Source organism: Rhamphochromis sp. 'chilingali' (assembly GCF_963969265.1).
Source record: "Rhamphochromis sp. 'chilingali' genome assembly, chromosome: 10".
Classification (NCBI taxonomy): Eukaryota; Metazoa; Chordata; class Actinopteri; order Cichliformes; family Cichlidae; genus Rhamphochromis; species Rhamphochromis sp. 'chilingali'.
The window spans coordinates 24,290,017-24,301,304 of NC_137937.1; the positions used below are offsets into that span (position 1 = coordinate 24,290,017).

An 11,288-nucleotide genomic window follows, 5' to 3' on the forward strand; every position below is an offset into this window, starting at 1 on the left:
TATAGCCTATCATTCAGTCAAAAGGTGCGATGGGTGCTTCGACTTAAGAAAATTTTCGACTTACGAAAGACCATCGGGAATGAATTAATTTCATAAGCCGGGGTTCCACTGTATCTCCCTCTGCTTTTACTGCAGATTACAGTAACCTATGGCGACTTCTGCATGCATGCCTATTTCACTTTTTAAAGAGGCAAAGCATGAAATGCCACTGCGGACCAGGGTGTCTATTTTTGCGATATCAGGTTGGCTATTAATAGGATTGTGTTAGTGCTATATTAATATCTGAATGTTATAATATGTTACTGTTATGCTTAGTTAAATTAATATGCACAATATCCCCAGTCCCATGCTTTTCTCTTCAGATATCCAAAGTCAACATACCAGAAATACTGTAAGTGCTCCATCCAATTAGTGCTATTTGACCAGCTGTACCAAATGTCAAATAATGTCAAAATGCTTTTTTGCAGGGGGCAATCATGCTTTTTTTTTAATCTAAAGAATCTGTAGGGAATAGGAGGCCTGTTGTTCCATTTACGTAGATCACCAGCAGATTTTCTTAGTTCGAGAGTTAATTAATGTGCAAAAATGACTCAGCTGTGTAACGTGTTTTACAGCATAACGGACAGTTTTAATGCTGGTGAATGATATTTGGGTTAAGGCTGTTCCTCTCTATCTGTCTGTTACAGCAGCTGCACCATCAGTTGCTGCACCATGCATGTAGCATTTCTTGAGAGACCCTCTCACAGCAAGGCTTTGTAACTGTGGGATGTTAGACAGCCTGGTGTCCTCAGTTTCACACACTGCAGAAAAACCCAGTGTGTATTTACACATGTGGCACAGTAACAGCATCGTCATTAACACATGGATGCCTCAGTAACTGACAATAAATAACGATCTGTGTTCGCATACATAAAAGTTACGCACAGTTTCAGCTTTTTATGGACGGACATTTTGTGAGGAGCTATACCCTTATCACAAACGTAGTGATTCCTCTTCAGCCTTCTCTCATTTATGCACGCTGCCATGCTATTTTCAGAGAGAAACACATGCATTACACTGTATTACACTGTAACACAGCCTACACTCTATTATTCTGTTCGGACTTACTTATGCTCTCATATTTCTGCCTCATATTTAAGCTGCTCTTAATAGAATGCTGGTCATTAATAAACTGAACTAGCTGCATCTTTGTTTTTAAAGCAATTATTTATTACAAATTTGTCTCATTTAGACCTGGCCCAGTCTGTGGGTGAGAGAGTTGTGCTGTTTTATTTCCATTTTATCTCCCTCTTGATACACCAAACTCGGTTTAAAGGCAACAACTAAGTCCAAGTAAGCTCAAACTTGGTTTATATTTCTCAAAAGGACCATAAAAGACGGGGCATTATAAGCTGATTGTGTAAGTCATGCCATCTCCAACCATGCTTTTCTGTAGTGTGACTGTAAATTTAGATGAAATGGAAAAGTACTTTTAATTTTTTTTAAAAAAAAAGTTTAAATTTCAGGTCGCAAAAAAAGGGTGCTTCACCCAGGAATGAAATTGAGTGTTTGGATTTTTTTTCTTTTTGTAGAAAGGATCTCAGAACTGAACGTTACCCTATAAGACATTTATGGGGGGGCACTTGGTGACTGAAGAAGTCAAGCTTTCCTGAAGTCATATTTACATGGATTTTGTCAACACTATTTACGACGACTGAAACAATATAATAGAGTAAAGATACATACATTTAGTACTTTTTACACCTGTGATAAAATGAAAAATTAACAGCGCACTTGTTGTGGCAGAGAGCCTTCAGTCTCAACCTGAGTCTATAACCCGTTACCATGGCAATCTGCAGCAAAAGGGGGGGACTCAAAGAGGGTACATAAAGAGAGAGAAACAGAATGGGAGGCGTAAATGGGATAAATAGACAGAAAAGGTGTGATAGAAAAACAGCGACAATGTGTCTGTGAAGGATGCAGCACTGCGACAATGATGGACAGACTGAATGAGAGACATGGAGCAAATGAGTATTTACCGAGTGCTGCTTATCAAGGATTCATTCCGGCGCCTCACACAATGATAAGGTTTAGATTACAATATTCGATCTGTCAGATACACTCTGTCCCATACTCTTTAGCCTCCTTTTTGCACTATAAGCACATTGGTTCCCATTTTAGAATAGAATATGGGCTCATCTCTTTGGTGAATTGTGTGTGTCTAAAGCACAATAGAGCGACTCTGTCGATATTCCATTATGCAGTATAATGTTAGGGCTCCAGAGGACTGAGAGAGAGTGAAAGCAAAGAGGTAGAGAGTAAAATATGAGAAAGAAAAAGGAGAAATCATGTAATCCTTATGGCATTCTACTCATAGAGCTGTGTTGTCTTGTCTTTAAGTTCTCCGTTTTCATAAAATGTCCATGACTATCTGTTCACTTTCTTAGGCAGTCTTATACATCTACATGTATAAAATATTCTCATCTTAAGCTTTTTAGCATTGTAAATCATGTGAATCATGCAACCTCTTGTAAAAATGTTCAGAAAATCTATCCAGCAGACAGGCCCAAGTGCAGGTCCATTTGATGACATTATACTCATGAATCATTTTGACTGGGTGGTCAACCATTGAATATTCAGCATCTCAGTGTTTGCTGGGATACTGCCCCAGGGGGAAAAAAAAACTATTCATGTAATGTAATGTGATTCTCAAGAATGAAGAAAAACAAGGTTAACAAATAGAAAAGAGAAGCAGACTGAAGCAGAAAACAGCAGGAGGGTTTGTGAAATGAGAACAGACTAGATCATTGGTGTGTGCAGTGCACCTTGTTAGCGGTGGTCTGTAACTGTCTAAAGGATGTGTGATCAGCACATATTTCAAGATGGATTCAAAACAGAAAGAGAAAGTCTGAGAGATGGTGTTCAGATGGTGTTTACATAAGCTTGTCATTCATTTATTCCTTATTATGTTTGATAATCACCACTGTTCAGTTGTCAAACTGGACTAACACACGTCAGAGGTAAAATAAGAAATATCCGTCTGTTGTCACTGAATATTTTCTTTTATTCATCTTGCAACCTTCTGCTTACGACCGTCATCACTATGTTTAAAAATTTCTAGCATGGTAAGCAGTGGTCACATTAGCATGAAATTGGCTTGTTTAAATGACCATAAAACATTCAGCGATGGCACTGGTGCCTCTTCCACAGTTTCCTCTTCATTACAAAATGCTGTGTATATAGATACACTGATGTTGTGTGACTGTGTAGCGTGATGTGAAGACAAAGCATTATGTATTGTTTTTGTGCAACTTTGTGAATGTCTATATTCAACTAGGTACTTTTGTGACTATATACGTGGAAAGAGTGTCGTCATTCAAACATGATTTTCCTACAAATCGCCTTCTCCTCGATTCCTTGCTCTGTCTATGAACATGTACATCAGTCTTCACTTTTTAATTAGCTTTGTTGAACTTTTTTACTCATGCTGTTTCTTGTGGGAGAAAGGATTATTTTCTTTGTGAGCTCCCAGAGGTGTGAAGCAGAGAAAGGATGGAGAGAGAACTAGAGATGGATCCACAATAATAATCTGCAAAAGTAGACTCCAGAGAGACCGCGAAGGCAAGGATTGGGGGAGATGATCCCTCAAGGATGCGGGCAGAGAGATAGTGTGCAGACCATCAAGTTTGTTTCCTCTCACTTGTTCTTTAGAATGAAAATTGACTTCTGTCTCAGTCAACCATTAATCCTATTGCACTGACTGAATGCCAGGATATAACAGCATACAGATAGATACTTAAACATGTAGACGTGCAGACGACGAAAACCACTGGTTCAATGGTGCAGTTCAAAATGATTATTTCTTCTGTTAGAATGCTGTCTCAAGCACTTTGATTTGCTATAAGTGACTCGGTGTCCAAGGGTGCCAAATTCGCAGCTCTGTAAGATACATTTACAGAGGCATAGGTTTTTTTTAATTATTTATTTATTATTGTTATCTGCACACAAACAGCTACAAAAATTCAATAAGGGGAAGAAAAATTTCAACATGAGGGATTTCGCAGCTGGGCTTAGTGTTTTAATGGTCTTTATTATAGAGGTTTTCCCTCAATTTCAGAAAAGATACAATATGAACAGTTTGGACTTTGACTGTCATTCTCTTACTTTTTTCTTCATTTCATCAGTTGTTTGTTTAGGATGTGGCACCGACTTAGCTTTGCTTTGTTTAGTTAGGATTTTTTTTTTTTTAGGAAAATATAATTTTATAGCTTGAGCAAAAGTATGCTCTTTGTAATGTTAACCACATATTCTAAGGCAGAGTATCTGTAGTAAGCTTCTTACCATGCCATGCCATGTATGTGTTGTGTGACATGGGCGACACGAGAAGAGCATGTTTGCCTACTCTCTCATGGTGTCTATGTCAAACACTGACATTTTAGAGTCTACTAGGCCACTCTCAACACAGTGAAATCCTTTTAAAATTATGCTAAAGCTACAGTCACACTAGGGTGGTGGTCAGAGACCACTGTTCTCCCACGTGCTATGAACTTGCAATCTTGTTGCCTTTGAAATGGTTGCTTCGAAGATGAAATCAACCAGTTGGCTCAGACTGAGTTAGATGGATTGCAAACTGTTGGCAATCTTTCTGCATATATAAATTAGATAGCAATTATCTGCAAACCTTTGTCATAGGATGGCAAGCTGTCCAATTGCCTTCAAATTCCAAGTTGTCTCCGATAGCTTACGGTGTTGCAGGTTCAACATCTGGGTGACCAAAATGTGAAAAAGTTCAGTGCAATCAGCTGGCTGCTACACATTTTTTTCTGCTCACAAGCAAGTTGCTGTCATTAGACAGCATGCGGCCTGCAAGCTGTGGGTTGTCAAACCCTGGACTAGAGTAATGATGTCAGAATTAAGTTTGACAGCGTGGAAAAAATGAAAATGGTGTAAAGAATAGAATAGCAGCCAAATACCCAGGAATTACCAAAGATGTGCTGCCTCTATTACAGATTTTCCTCATTGAACTTGCGCATAAGCTTCATTACTATAGAAAGGAAGCCACATGTGACATGTAGAACCTCCTCCTGTAACAGCTTGTAAATGCAGCAGATAATCCCTTCTCTTCTCTCCCATGTGAGAGATGAAGATTCATATAATTTTAGAATTTATAACTGTATATATAAATCAAGTGTTTAAGTCAAATTTACTGAAACAGTGATTGAAATACATTTTCTGAATGAGTGCTGGTGATGGGTTTACTGAATCTTCAACAAAATGTCCAAATCCAGCACAGAAAACCTGTGAATCTTAATAAACAATACTGATTCCAGTACCATGAATACACATATATACAGCCTGGTTTTATATTGATAAACCATTTTCATTAATTGTGTTTTAATTGATGCTTTTGTCACAGATTAGTGAACAAAGCATTTTCTTTGAGGATTGGAAACACAGAGAAGCTCTCTAACAATCAGGAGTAGCACATGCGCACACATTCACCTTGAGGCAACCCAGTATGACCATTAGCAGCTAAATCAGAGCATTTTGTAGAAAATGATTTTGCCCAAGGGGAATATTGGCATTCAGTCATGGAGGGATGGTGGCCACAGCTTGCTTCTAAAAAATGAAACAAAATGTTGTATAATGATGTGAAATAAGAGGGGAAGAGGGAACCAGATCCCAAGATTTAACTGGGCCACACTATTGATATGGGGATGAGAGAGAAGTTGAGCGAAGGCAAATGTCTATGAGGTCTGCTGTTGATGTGTGTGCTAATATGCATGTAGACACATATAGAAGCGTATTTGCTTCCCCTTCACATCACAATTTAACATACTGGGTAAATATGCTTTGTTAGTGCAGCTGAACGTGAATAAAAACACAGTGAAAGCATAAGAAACTCCAAAACAGGACAGAAAAAAACCACCAATATCCAGTGGTCGTTGTCTTTCATACAGGAGTCTTTAGCTTTTTGTATTCTTTATTGTGGTTGCTGCATCCAAGCCCCACTCCCCGTTGAAGTTTAATCTTTCTCACCAAAAAAAGGAGTAACACAGGAGCTAAAAAAGAGATTAAAGATGGGGCATTTAAGAGGTTAGAAATCAGCTCAGTGTGAAATGCTAGACTCAGTCGTGAAGAGGGAAAAAGGGAAATGGGCAAAATAAGGAGGCAGTGAATCAGTGAAGAAGAAGCGATAACCACAAGTTGCACAACAAGTGGGTAGCAGCAGAAAACCAAAGGGCAGCTGCATATCAATATGGACAAGGGACAGATGCGGAAGGTAGAAAGATTGGAAGGTAACGAAAACAGCAGCTTATTCTAAGTATAGAAAGAAAATCAGTTGAACTCGCACCCTTTGGGAACGAGCTGCAAAGTGAGGATAAAGAAAAATTGCTGGCGAGGAGAGCTGAGGTGACTGGAGACAAGTGAAGGATGGGGGAGAAAGGAGAGGTGATAAGAGCACGAATAAATGTTGAACTGAGGAAAAATCAACCCCACTTTACAGCATTGAACTGGGTTAGGAGGGCACGGAGTGCGAATAACTCAGAATAAAAGTACTGACAGAAATTACAGTTTTCAAGGTGGCTTCACTTATAGCTGCCAGTGGTGACTGTGCCATGTTATTCATATCCCAGTTGGGATGCGATGACTATCTTCTGTTTTTATCTCCTTTATTCCCTTTGTTTATTTGTTACGAGGCAGGCTGCCTCACCTGCCTCCTTGGTTTACTTCCATTCTACTGGGTTCAGTTTTAGATGGGAAATTTCACCATGAACTAATGCTCCAGGTAACATATCCCAGTGTCACGGAAGAACTAAAACCCTTAACCCTGAAGAACTAACAATTTGTAGATGGGAATCTTCTATTAAAAGCAGATCATAAAATTTCCTGAAGGAGTTATGGGACGAATAAGGAAAGAAGAGAGTAGGAGGCAGGAAAGAGGTGTAGAAGTTGGAGAGAGGCAAAAGCCTGAAGCAAAATAAGTCATGAGGAGGAACAGTAGCAGGACAGGAGTGCTCCCCTGTGAGATCAGAGTGAGAAAGAAGGAGAAAGAGCTAGCAGTGTGTGTTTGCCTGGAGGGAGTTGGGGGAAGCCAAAAAGAGGTAAAGACAGCTGGGGGAGGAGGGATGTGGAACATGTGGAGGAGTGAGCAAAGTTCAGAGAGATAGATGGGGCACCATGCAGTGTGAATTAAAAAACCAACAAAAACCAACAGGGCAATCAAAGTGGTTTTTAATGGGGGCAAAGTGGCAAAGATATATATCACACAAATGCATATTTACAGTTCTGTCTTCACATAAAATGTGCACTTGAAATAACATTTAGACCATATTACACCAAGTCTTGGAAAACAACGTTTCTTCCATGTTTGGGAGGCTGAAATAAGCACATTGCTTTTCTCTCTGTTCTCTGTCATTTTTGTTTTAGAGTTTTTAGACAAAATATGTTAATTTTTGTGGGGATAGGTTAATTGGATAATCCAAATTGCCACTAGGTGTGAATGTGAGTATGAATGGTTGTCTGTCCTTGTGTGTTAGCCCTGCGACAGACTGGCGACCTGTCCAGGGTGTACCCTGCCTCTCGCCCTATGACAGCTGGGATTGGCTCCAGCGCCCCCCGCGACCCTGAAAAAGGATAAGCGGTAGTGAATGGATGGATGGATGGATGGATGTTAATTTTCATTTTTGAGGTAACATTATTACAAATAAGGATGCAAGATGGTGTGAGTACAAAGGATGGCCCTGAATGCAGGCATTCATTCAAAGAAAATTGTTTATTCAGACCACATAAATAGAAGGAACTTATCAATTTCATAAGGTCAAATGTTTAGAGTACTCTGCATACAAATTTAAGGTTAACCCCCTCTCTGCCAATGCACAGTGCATTCAGACAAGTACTGTTCACCTGGAAACTTCCAAACCCAGACACATCCATCGGATTTCCAGACGGAGAAGTTAATTTGTCACTCCAGAAAACACTTCTCCACTGCGTCCAGTGGTGGTGTGCTTTACATCACCATAGAAACCCATTCCATGAAGCTCTAACCTGAAGGCACCTAGACGTTAGAAGGCACAGGTATGTGCCTCAGCATCTGCTGACTGTATTCTGTTGTGTTTGTTTGTGTCCTCCCAATTCTTGGCTGAGTTGCTGTCATTCCCAGACACTTCCACTATCTTATAATACCATTAACAGTTGACTGTTAGTGGAATATTTTGTGGTAAGTAAAATTTTATAACTGGACTTGTTGTACAGGTTGGATGGATGAGTGAATACTTTTGGCAATGTAGTGTAACACAGAGTGTATTTACTTCATGTCTCAGTTATTTCAGCAAGATTGTCCTTTCCAGGGAGTAATAGTGCAGGGTACTAATTGCCCAGCTAATGGCCAAAGTGCCTTTCTCAATAGCAGAACACTTATTTCTTCTCAAAAACAAGGTGGACTTCTCTTTGCCTAGTTCCCATTAGATGACCACTATCTCCAGTCCAGTATATAAATGGTTCAATGGTTCCACCTGCGTTTCTGGAATCCTGTGGGGTCTACTTAGGCTTAAAGATTTGGTTTCTTTAAACATACAGTTGTTCGTTTTGTTTTGTTTTTGGGTTATTTCATTAAAAAAAGATAATTATACTTATATAAATTTACATCAATTATCTTACAACAAATCAATGCATTCTTATAAACTTTGAATTAATCAATTAAAAATAGATAGGAGTGGATGCCGGTTTGTGAAAGATGTTGCCCCACCAACCCACCAGCCATACGTGTAGTATGGAAAAGGCAAAGGAAAGGGGAACTTGTAGACATTTAACCTAACATCTAGGGACAAGAAGTATGAAAAAAGAGAAAGTCTATCTTAAAAAACAAAACAAATATGTTTGTCCTATAGTGGCCACAGTAGATAGGATTATGCACCTGAATTGGGAAAGGTAAGACAACAGAATTCAAATACTGACATCAGTGGTGAATGTTTCCCACACTGTACCTTTACGAACAGACTGTCTGAAAATGTCTTATGGCTGATGTCTGTTCTACCAGGCCAAAGGTTTACCTCGTTTAACTAGATTTGTTGCACTGATCATGCTTAGGTACTAAGAAATATTGAATATTGTCAGCTCAGCTTCATTTATTGCTTTTAATTTGTTCATATCTTAGACCTGGATCTACATAAGCAGCTGTTTTGTTGTGAGTTGTGACTCTATAAAAATGCTTCTATAAAACTATTTCTGCAAAGACCGAGGTTACAACCCCGATACAGTATATAGGCCTTCATGCTTCAAGTTTACATAGTCGCAAAGGAAGCACCAATAATACTGTCTATCTAAGTTGCATGTTTTTCTGTTTATGGTATCTTTATTATAACATACATTGGCTTGCTCCAAATGTTTCTTGACCATGAAATTCTCCAACTCGTTTCTCATGTTAAGGATGCAGAAAACCTAGCTGTGTGTTGTGTCGCCTTATCATTCACGCTCTATTCATTGATCATTTCAGTTAAATTTTCATTTATATTGTTCCTCAAGGAACTTTATATTGTAAGGTTAAATAATACAAAGAAAACCAAATTACTTGACCCTCTATGAGCAAGTCCTTTGGCAACAGTGAGAAGGAAAAAGTCCCTTTTAACAGGAAGAAACCTCCAGCAGAACCAGGCTCAGGGAGGGGCGGCCATCTGCCACAACCAGTTCTGGTGAAGGAAGGGGCACAGGGCAAAAGACATGCTGTGGGAGAGAGCCAGAGATTAGTTTGGAAAGCTACTCAGGGTTCCTGTTGTTTTTATCAGAGTAGGTAGGGTAGACATTGGGAGGTTAGAATTGTTAGGAGTTCATACTGTAGGATCAGAGACAGGACTTTTTTAAACAGAGAGCCAATCCAGACTTCCTGTAATGGGGTGCTGGTTCCACAGATCGGCAAAGGTTTGTTTGTTTTCTTTCTTTACCTGTATTATTGCTTTCACCTGTGTCTCATTACCTTCCTGTTGGTCTTAAACCTGTTGTGCCTTTTGTCCTGTCTTTCTCCCCTCAACCGGTCGTTGCTGTTCCTCCCCCGAGCCTCCCTGAGTTTTTGTGTTTTTTGTGCATCAGTATGACATCTAATTTTTTCCACTCAACTTAAAATGTCAGTTAACAACTTTATTAGTCTACAGTGTAAGCATTAATATGATGATATACTGAACTAGCATGGCTATTTGTACTTGTTGACCTCATATGAAATTTACAACTATGCTAAATGCTGATTTTAATAATATGGGTTTCTTTGTATTTGTTCTTGCTCTCAGACATTTAAACACTATCAGGACTTCAGCTGAATGAATGAGGCTGAAATTGTTTCACGCATATCTAAACATTATTGGAACATGTAATTATAGTCTGTTAGATTCGTCCATGTCTTAGTAAAAGAGCTGCAATACGAAGGATCTATTAAAAGGCCAACTTTCTTGCTTGTCATCAAATAAACTAAATGCTATTCACATAGTAACACTTCCAGTATAACTAAGCAAAGCACTTTCATACAGTGATTTTAATTCTACATTTTTCCTCTTTTGCAAACTCATACTTTACTGCTTAGCCCAATTGCTAGTGTTAGAGTAAGTGAAGCCAGGGATTGGAGGATATTCTGGGTATGTTGAACTTCCATTTCTAATAAAGGGCTTACGGCCTGCAATGCTAAATGTTGCTTTCTAGTGTCCATTGTTTTGTGTCACTTTTACAAATGAGTCTTTGAATAGAGGAAACTGACTCAGTTGTCCCCTTTAGTTCCCTTTTTGAATACGAAGCCTTGTATATTAGGTGACTCTGGTATTTTAATCTAAAAAAACCCCAAACATACATAACTTAGTGTTGTTATGTTTGGATTTGGGGTGCATGTGAGAAGGAAAAGAACTGACTTTACTCCTCGAGATGTGTTGTTCTTGGCTTCATCTCAGAGAAGAAAATGTCTTTATATCATTTGATGCATACAGTAAATTAAGAAAGACAGCTGGATAAGAAGAAAAAGCTGGATAGATATGTTTAATATCATTTCTGCTTTATTTGTTCGGATGATTATGAAAAGGCATAATAAATTAATTAAGAAGGAGACAGCTCAAGTGGTCCTTTCTCCTTTCTCCTTTCTCTGTTCCTTCTGTACCATAATAGACCCATTTCTGTAATATACTTACATATCTATACTATTGCTAATATATATTGTAATATATCTATATCACTAAAGCACTTCTGGATGGATGCAAACTGCATTTCGTTGCCCTGTACCTGTGCATGTGCAATGACAATAAAGTTGAATTCTATTCTATTCTATTCTATTCTAT

General features: G+C 38.8%; 1 protein-coding gene across 1 annotated transcript in view; it reads left to right on the forward strand.

The window, feature by feature from the left end:
* Positions 1-11,288, forward strand: part of grid2 (glutamate receptor, ionotropic, delta 2) — a 539,815-nt gene that overhangs the window by 256,054 nt on the left and 272,473 nt on the right. The gene's annotated exons all lie outside the window — the stretch shown is intronic.